The sequence below is a fragment of the Solanum dulcamara genome, chromosome 7 (genome assembly GCF_947179165.1).
Source record: "Solanum dulcamara chromosome 7, daSolDulc1.2, whole genome shotgun sequence".
NCBI classification, from domain to species: Eukaryota; Viridiplantae; Streptophyta; class Magnoliopsida; order Solanales; family Solanaceae; genus Solanum; species Solanum dulcamara.
This window is the reverse complement of record NC_077243.1, coordinates 71,909,243-71,919,065: the sequence shown is the minus strand read 5'-3', so window position 1 is coordinate 71,919,065 and position 9,823 is coordinate 71,909,243.

Below are 9,823 nucleotides of genomic sequence, written 5' to 3'. Positions count from 1 at the left end.
ACTGGGTACGGTATATGGTGATATAAGAAAGGAACACTGAGTTCCTCACTAGAGGGTCGGGTATGGTATATATATATACGACACGGGTACGCTATAGATGTACTCTACTCTCTTCACCGAGTCCCTCACTAAAGGGCCAGATACCGTAGGTAGGCATGCATGTGCAAATATAGTGATACATTTGTGACACCAAACCCCATAATGGGTCAGATATGTTATGATATATATATATATATATATATATATATATACGATGAGCTTATGCCGTGTACGATGGTATAATGTAGTATACGATGAAGTGATATATATGATGAAAAGAGATGATGATATGATATTATGATGAAAATGATTTTACTGCATAAGACGCAGGCACTGTAGTGGGTTAATTGTTATACTTGTCCCCCACATCCCTGTTCCAATTGTAATCTCGTTATGGTGTTTTATGCTTACATACTCAGTAGATATTTCATACTGACCCCCGTCTCTTCGGGGGGATGCATTTCATGCCCGTAGGTACAGACACGCGACTTGAGGATCCACCAGCTTAGGATTCCACCCAGCGGATTTACGAAGAGCTCCATCGTGTCGGAGCCCAGTTTTTGGTACCGACCATTGATGTATATATTTGTGTGTTCAAGAGTACGGCGGGGGCCCTGTCCCGCCTTATGTTTCTGTTTCTTTTTACTCTTAGAGGTCTATAGACATGTATGTGGGTTGTATATGTATGTGTGAACAGTTGTGCCTATATGTTACGATAACCTCGTCGGCTTATATATATTGTCTTGCCTGTTGGCACGCTATGACTCAAATAGGAGACAGATTTCCTTATAGTTAGCAAGGGTACACGCGAGTGTCCAGTTCGGGCACCCGTCACGGCCTACGGGGTTGGATCGTGACAGTTGAGGTCGATCACTCGCTTCAAGGCTTCGCAGCTCTTCCAAATACGTGCACTTGTGGTTGAAAGTTTGGAGTTGCACAAATACTATTGCTAATAAATTCAAGGATAAAGTATTCGAGGAAGAAAGCCAATAAAGGGGATAATATTTCTTCCGTGTATGTACTTTCTCATAAAGAGGAGAAATCAAATATATAGGTGTAGGAATTGTACGTTTTGGTGAGGAAATAAATTAGATATCGATTGAATATCTCGATTAGGCAATACGTTTTCATACAATCAATTAGAGAGAATGAATTTGTAACTTTTTCATTCTTATCTTCACAATTAATTCGAGAGAATGAATGTGAAATTTTACTTTGTATTTTCATCTGCACAATCAATTACAAAGAAATAAATGCAATAAATTTTATTTTGCATTTTCATTCATGAACGGAAAATGTTAACACTAGTTGCATTATGATTTTAGGACCCCACCCTTCTTCTGAAAAAGGAAAGGTAGGAGAATAAGAGTGTTGGGATATTTCATCAACTAAAAAGGGTTAAATATATTCATATACTATTGGAAATAGTTTAAATATATCCCTCGTTATTTTTTCGAGCTAAATACACTCCTCATGTTATACTTTCGGTTCAAATATACCCCTCTCATTATACTTTGGTACAAATTCGCTCTTAATTTTAATGGAAGAACACTTAAAAAACTCAAAATTAAATAACTCATTCCCAATTTTAAATATAACTCTAAATCTTCATTTTTTTTTTCGCAAAAGTTATTTATATTTTAAAAATAAAAGAAGTGAGATGTGTCACTTCAATAAAAAAAATTAAATTTAACGGGAGTTTACATTTTTGATTGTTATGACTGTTTGATTACTATGATGATTATATTATAATTTACGTATGCTTTTTAATCAATATTTTGAATAACATTTGATAAATTTTGACACGCTAACAGTGTATTCCTTGGCTAAAGGAATTCTGCATCTATATTTTATATCTTATTAATATAGCTACATTAATAAGAGACGTGAGTAAATTTTTTAAAAGCTTACAACATTTTATTTCTTATCATTTTGTAAGAAAAAAAAGACTCAAATTAGTACTTAGAAATTTCATGTATTAGTACTTAAAATTATGCAACACATTCTATATTGTCATTTCTAAGAAAAAAACTCAAATTAGTACTTGAAAATTTTATTTATTCCTAAAAAAAATCAGATATTTAAAATTAAGAATGAATTATTTAATTTTGAGTTTTTCAAGTGTTTTTCCGTTAAAATTAAGGGCAAATTTATACCAAAGTATAATGGGAGGGGTATATTTGAACCAAAAGTATAACATAAGGGTATATTTAGCCCAAAAATATAATGAGTGATATATTTAAATTATTTTCAATAATACAGGAGTATATTTGACCCTTTTTCGTTTCATCAAATATATATTAGTACCTTATCAATAGTGTTCATTCCTTAAATTATTATTTGAATAAAAATATATAGCCAAAACACAGAACAACTCCATCACACGATTTTAGTGGTCAAAACTTTGACAAGTAAAACTCTAACACGATGTATCGGAGTTTGAAAAAATTATGAATTTTAAACTTAAAGAGGTTGAAATTTTATGAATAATTCATGAATTTTAAACTTATAACGATTTAAACTGCAAGAATTTCATTGAGTTTGGAATAGATGAAAGTTGCATACATAACCAATGTGGAAGAGGAGATCTGATCAGAAATGACAAAGGGATGATAACTTTTGTTTTCATCAAGAGTTAGAAGTTTGAATCTAAATGCACATATGAATAATTAAGATGTTGTCTCTAGATCTAATAAAACTACTTGTCAACATCTAAATATACATAATCTATATATATGTACATAATAAATATACAATTTAAATAAAAATTAATTATTATTTAAAAAAAATTAATAAAATGAAATTATTATTTGATTAAAAAAAATACTATACTTGCTAGTGATGGTGGAGATAGTTTGTAGTGATGGTGATAATGATAATAGTTATTGATAGTGGCTAGTAATGATGGTGGTGATAGTTTGTAGTGATGGTGACTATCATAATCGTGGCGATTGGTAGTGGTGCTGATGGTTGTAATAATAAAGTTGGTTGATGTTAGTAGTTGACGGTATTGATGGGGGTGAAGAATGTGTGGTGATTGGTGATGTGTTTGTGATAGTTGGCGGGGGTGCTAGTTATGATGATGGGGGTGGTTGATATGAGAGATTGACCATAGTGATGATAATGACTGATAATAGTGATGGTGACCGAAGAATTTATGATATTAATTGGTGGCAGTGTTGTTGTTTGTGATAGTGGAGTTTGCTGATAGTAGGATTTTGCGTTAATCATAGCCTCAGAGAAGCAAATAGTAGGATTTTGCGTTAATCATAGCCTCAGAGAAGCAAATTAAATATGCATGCAAACAAATTAACAAGCCTTATAGTCACAACTTTGATGAAATTCATGTATTCAACTCTTTTTCTAATCCCCCTCTCTAGTGAATGGGGTTTATTAACATGGATAGATAAAACTTTTCATTCTTTAGAATCAAACCAACTAAACCTAGCCTTATTGTTTATGAACCACGTTGAGAGCCTTGTATTTTTTGAGCTGTTTGGTTACAATTAGTTTAGAAGTCCCTTCCCAATGATCATATACAAAGCTTGAGATACCGAATTCAAAATGTAACTTTTTGCATCTGAAATAATCAAAGGGGACAACTTTAACCAAAATAGGAAAAAAAATAGATGTCATTAGGAATAAATTCCTTAGATAGTCACTCATGTTTGGAAATTTGCCTTATAATATTACTTATGCTTTTTTAGGATCACAATATCAGTCCTATTTTTTTCAAAATATATTCTTCTCTCCTAGTGGGATGCCATGTCACATTATTTTATTTTTTTAATAATTTTTTTAAACAATACAATTAAAGTTTGTTTAATATCTCTATAAGCAACTTCTTTTAGCATTTACCCCATTCTTGAATTTTATAAAGATAATCAAATTTTGAATTAAACTTAAATAATATTTTATTTATCTTTCAATATTTTTTATAATTAATTAGAAAAAATTATAAGTAAAGAATATAAGGAAATAAAATTCACAGATTAATTCATCGCAAATTAATTTACTAAAAAAATTATAAAAAATGATAATTCGTATTGAAATTGAAGTATATGTTCCATCTGTAAGAGTTCTAATACGTAGTTTTTTTCCCCAACGACAAAGGAACTTACGAGCGGGGCATTTTTGGGGACTAGCCCGCTTCCCATTACTCAATAGGGCAATTTCTCGCACATAATTAAGGGAGCCATTGAAAGGGGACAGACGGGACACGATGATCGAAGTCAGACTTGAGTATGGGAAGAGAACTCGCTTATTTTGATAAGCGCGGAGACTCTTGGAACAGCTGGAGTAAGAAGTCCCCAAGTGAGCTCCTAAAAAGTCCTCACATGGTCAGTGAAGGCCCGTAGCGTCGGAGACATCTTTATCTGAGGAGGAGGCTTCGTCGTCCAGCTCCTCATAAATGATGTTAGGATCGGCCGGCTCATCCTCGGAATCTGACCAGGCACGTATCGAAGGAGCAAAGGAGGAGCAACAAGTGTAAGCGCGGATGCTCTCGAAGTGGCCGACGGGGCGCAAAGCAAAAAAGTCCTATTTTTATATATTCTTCCAACCGTATAAATCTGCTCTAACTTGAATATAAAGATAAACTTTTTTGAATTAACATAAAATTTGAATTCAAAATAAAGCAAAAAAATAAAATATCTGAATTTTGAATCAATATATTTGTCTTTATGGATTTTTATAATATTCGTGCATTGCACGGGTATGAAATGCATAGATTAATCATGCATTAAATTTGTATGTCCATGTTTTTATTTTACAGTAAATTATTTATTACTCTCTCCATTTTAATTTGTTTGTCCTATTTTTTTTGGCACAAAATTTAAGAAAATAATTTTTTTTTGAATTTTGTGATTTTAAATTAAACATATGTCAAATATACTAAAATATCTTTTAATTTTATGTTTTAAATATGTCATGTGGAAAATTGAAATTAAAAATTTGCTAAAAAGAAAAAAGAGATATTTTTTTAAACGAACAATTTTTTAGGCCAAATAAGTTGAAACAAATGAAGTACTCCGTATTTGATTTTTATCCAAGGTAAAATAATCAAAATAAAAATTTGTCTTGATAATAGTTCAACGGAATACATTGTAAAACTAAAAGTGTAGCTTATCATAATTCATAGCTATATGTATACAAATAATATATTGATATCATAAGAAAAAAAGTTATGTATTAATAAATAAGATAATAAATTTTTATAATTAATATTTAAAAATATTAACAAATAAATAATAAATATTAATTAATTTTAATTTTAATTTGATTATCTTTATAAATTCAAGAATAGAGTAAATGCTAAAAGAAGTTGCTTATAGAGATATTAAACAAACTTTTATTGTATTGTTAAAAACAATTTGTTAAATAAAATAAAATAATATGACATGTCATCCCATTAAAAAAGATAAATATATTTTAATAAATATAAAATAGTTGAATAATATTACAGTTTTAAAAAGAAATAAAAATAATATTATATAGCAAATTCTCAAACCGCCTACCTAAGGAATTTATTCATGCCATTAGTGAAAGTAATTGTTTATTAGACACTCTGTGTGTGGGGTGGAGGCATAAGTTTTTTTTGTTCTTGATTTTTTTTTAAAATTTGACTTTACTCCATTAAACACAACTTGTTGTAAAATTAATTAATTCAGTAACATAAAGCGGAGAAAATAAAGTAGGAGAAAGATAAGCAGAAGATAGATTAAGAGAAAATGAAAGGAGAAAGTATATGTTCGTATTTCTGTGCGTGCATTTTATTTTCAATGCTAAGGATATATATATACAAATAGATGGCTAAAGAAAGAGGAAAATTAGTGGGTTGCCCACTTTCAGTGGGCCCCACGTGTATAAAATAGTATTTAGTGGACAATCCACCTTCATAATACTCCCCCTTGGATGTCCACGTGTAAAAAAAAAAACTTTACAAAACATAATATACATATTTATCATGAATATCCATAAAGCTTGTGTTTACATATCTGGTAATACGCCCCGATTGCTGCCTCATTAAAAACCTTACCAGGAAAACCCAGTAGGACAAAACCTTGGTTAAGAAAAAAAGAGTGCAGCGCATATTTTTCTCCCCCTGATGAAAACTTCATTTGATGTTTTGGAGACGGCGCATTCCAACCTTATATCTTAATTTCTCAAAAGTTGATGTTGGTAATGCCTTTATGAATAAATCTGCAAGATTATCACTTGAACGAACTTGTTGTACATCAATATCACTATTCTTCTGTAGATCATGTGTGAAAAATAATTTTGGTGAAATATGTTTCGTTCTGTCTCCTTTTATGAAACCACCTTTCAATTGAGCTATGCACGCGGCATTGTCTTCGAATATAACTGTGGGTACTTTAACATCCTTTTCCATACCGCATCTTTCTTTGATGAACTGTATCATCGATCTCAACCACACACATTCTCTACTTGCTTCATGAATTGCTATTATTTCAGCATGATTTGAAGAAGTAGCAACAATAGACTGCTTTGTAGATCGCCATGATATAACAGTTCCTCCGTGTGTAAATAGATAGCCTGTCTGAGATCGAGCTTTATGTGGGTCTGATAAATAACCTGCATCTTCATAACTAATAAGGTCTGCACAACCTTTATTAGTATAAAACAAACTCATATCAATAGTACCCTTGAGGTATCGCAAAATATGTTTGATACCGTTCCAATGCCTTCGCGTTGGGGATGAACTATACCTTGCTAGCAAATTAACAGAAAATGTTATATCAGGCCTGGTTGCATTAGCAAAGTACATAAGTGCACCAATAGCACTGAGATATGGTACTTTAGGACCAAGCAGTTCTTCACCCTCTTCTAGAGGTCGAAATTGATCCTTTTTCACTTCAAGTGATCGAACAATCATTGGAGTACTTAATGGATGTGCTTTGTCCATGTAAAATCTTTTAAAGATTTTCTTAGTGTAGGCAAATTGATGGACAAAAACCCCGTCTGCTAAATGTTCAATTTGCATACCTAGACAAAGTTTTGTTTTTCCGAGATCTTTCATCTCAAATTCTTTCTTTAGATACTCAATCGCCTTTTGGACTTCTTCAGGGGTTCCAATGAGATTTATGTCGTCAACATAAATGACGAGTATAACAAACTCTGATTCCGTTTTCTTAATAAAAACACATGGACAAATGACATCATTTATATAGCCTTCATTTATTAAGTACTCACTAAGGCGATTATACCACATATGTCCTGATTGTTTCAGACCGTATAATGATCTTTGCAGTTTTATTGAGTACATTTCTCGAGACGTTTTACATGCTTCAGTCAATTTTAATCCTTCTGGGATTTTCATGTAAATTTCATTATCAAGTGAACCATAAAGGTAAGCTGTAACTACATCCATTAGATGCATTTCAAAATTTTTATGTACAGCTAAACTGATGAGATATCGAAAAGTTATTCCATCCATAACCAGCGAATATATTTCTTCATAGTTGACTCCGAATTTTTGAGAGAATTCTTGTGCAACAAGGCAAGCCTTGTATCTAATAATTTTATTTTTCTCATTTCCTTTCCGTACAAAAACCCATTTATAGCCAACCAGTTTTACACCTTCTGGGGTTTGGACTACAGGTCCAAAAACCTCACATATAGCAAGCGAGTCTAATTCTGATTGAATTGCCTTTTGCCATTTTGGCCAATCACATCTACGTCGATATTCTTCGGCGGATTTAGGCTCAAGACTTTCACTATCTTGCATGAGGTTAATTGCAACATTATATGCAAAAATATTATCCACCGTAATTTTTGATCGATCTAGATTTATCTCATCACCGGTAGAACTTATTGAAAGTTCTTCATTCACTTGAGTCTCGGGCTCACTGATTTCTTCAGGAATATCAGGAGTACTCAAATCTTGACCTTCTTCAGGAGGTTCTTGTGTAGTATCATTTTTATGGTTTCTCAAGCTTCTCTTTCTAGGATTTTTATCTTTTGATCCCAATGGTCTACCACGCTTCAGGCGTGTTTGAGATTCAGAAGCTATGATACTAGTAGATGGTTTTTTGTGACATCAATCCGGATAGGCACATTAACTGCATGAATATGTAACTTAGTTATCCATTTCAAATCAGTAAATACATCTAGCATTTGGTTTGCTATTTTCTGTAAGTGGATAATCTTCTGGACCTCCTGCTCACATGTGCGGGTTCGTAGATCAAAATGAGATAGTGATGAAACTTTTCACGCAATTTCTTTTTCTTTTTTGGGTTCCTTCTTCTCTCTCCCTAATGGCGGGAAAAGTATTTCATCAAATCGACAATCTGCAAATCGAGCAGTGAATAAATCTCAAGTCAATCGTTCAAGGTATCGAATTATAGAGGGTGAGTCAAACCCAACATATATGTCCAACCTTCATTGAAGGCCCATCTTTTTACGTTGTGGTGGTGCTACAGACACATATACGACACAACCAAAAATTCATAGATGGGCTATATTTGGCTCATGACCAAATACTAATTGTGATGGAGAATATTTATTATAATGTATCGGTATGAGACATACAAGTGCTGCTGCATGTAAGATAGCATGACCCCAAACAATAATTGACAATTTTATTTTCATTAGTAGAGGTCTTGCTATCAATTGTAGACGCTTTATAAATGACTATATAAGGCCATTTTGAGTGTGAACATGAGCAACAGGATGTTCAATTTTTATCCCAATTGATAAGCAATAATCATTAAAAGCTTGGGATGTAAATTCTCCATCATTATCAAGGAGAATGGCCTTAATTAGATAATCTGGGAATTGCGCCCTTAATCTTATTATTTGTGCCAATAATTTTGCAAACGCCAGGTTGCGTGATGATAAGAGGCACACATCAGACCATCTGGATGATGCATTTATTAGGACCATAAAATATCTAAATAGTCCACTAGGTGGATGAATAGGTCCACATATATCTCCATGTATACGCTCTAAAAAGCCAGGAGATTCGATGCCAACCTTCAGGGTCGACGGTCTAGCAATTAATTTGCCTTGATAACAAGCAACACATGAAAATTCATTATTTGTAAGAATCTTCTGGTTCTTTAACGGATGTCCAGTTGAATTTTCAAGTATTCGTCTCATCATTATTGATCCAGGATGACCTATTCGATCATGCCATAGCACAAATGTATTTGGATCAGTAAACTTCTGGTTTACGATTATATGTGCTACAATTGCACTAATTTTTGCATAATATAGGCCGAAGACAAAGTTGGTAATTTTTTCAAAATATATTTCTGGCCTGAGACACTCTTGGTATACCAAGATATTCAATATTCATTTTATTTAGTGTCTCAACATGATATCCATTTCTGCGGATATCTTTAAAACTTAACAAGTTTCTTAGGGATTTAGAAGAAAATAGTGCATCTTCTATTATAATTTTTGTCCCCTTAGGCAGAATTATAGTAGCTCTTCCGGAGCCTTCTATCATTTTTGAATTATCAGAAATTATAGTAATATTTGCTTTTCTTCTTAGCAAGTTAGAAAAATATTTATCGTCTTTAAATATAGCATGGGCTGTTCCACTATCAATTACATAAATATCCTCGTGATTGGTCATTGATTCAAATAAAATTTGAGGCATTTCCATATTTTCTTCAATAAGAAATAAAATAAGTATTAACACATGGTACATTACACAAATTTTATTTCTTTACATTGACTAGAAAAATACAAATATCATATTTAATACAGATAAAAAGAAAAATATTTACATATTATTAGTCCTATCAATATTCATATT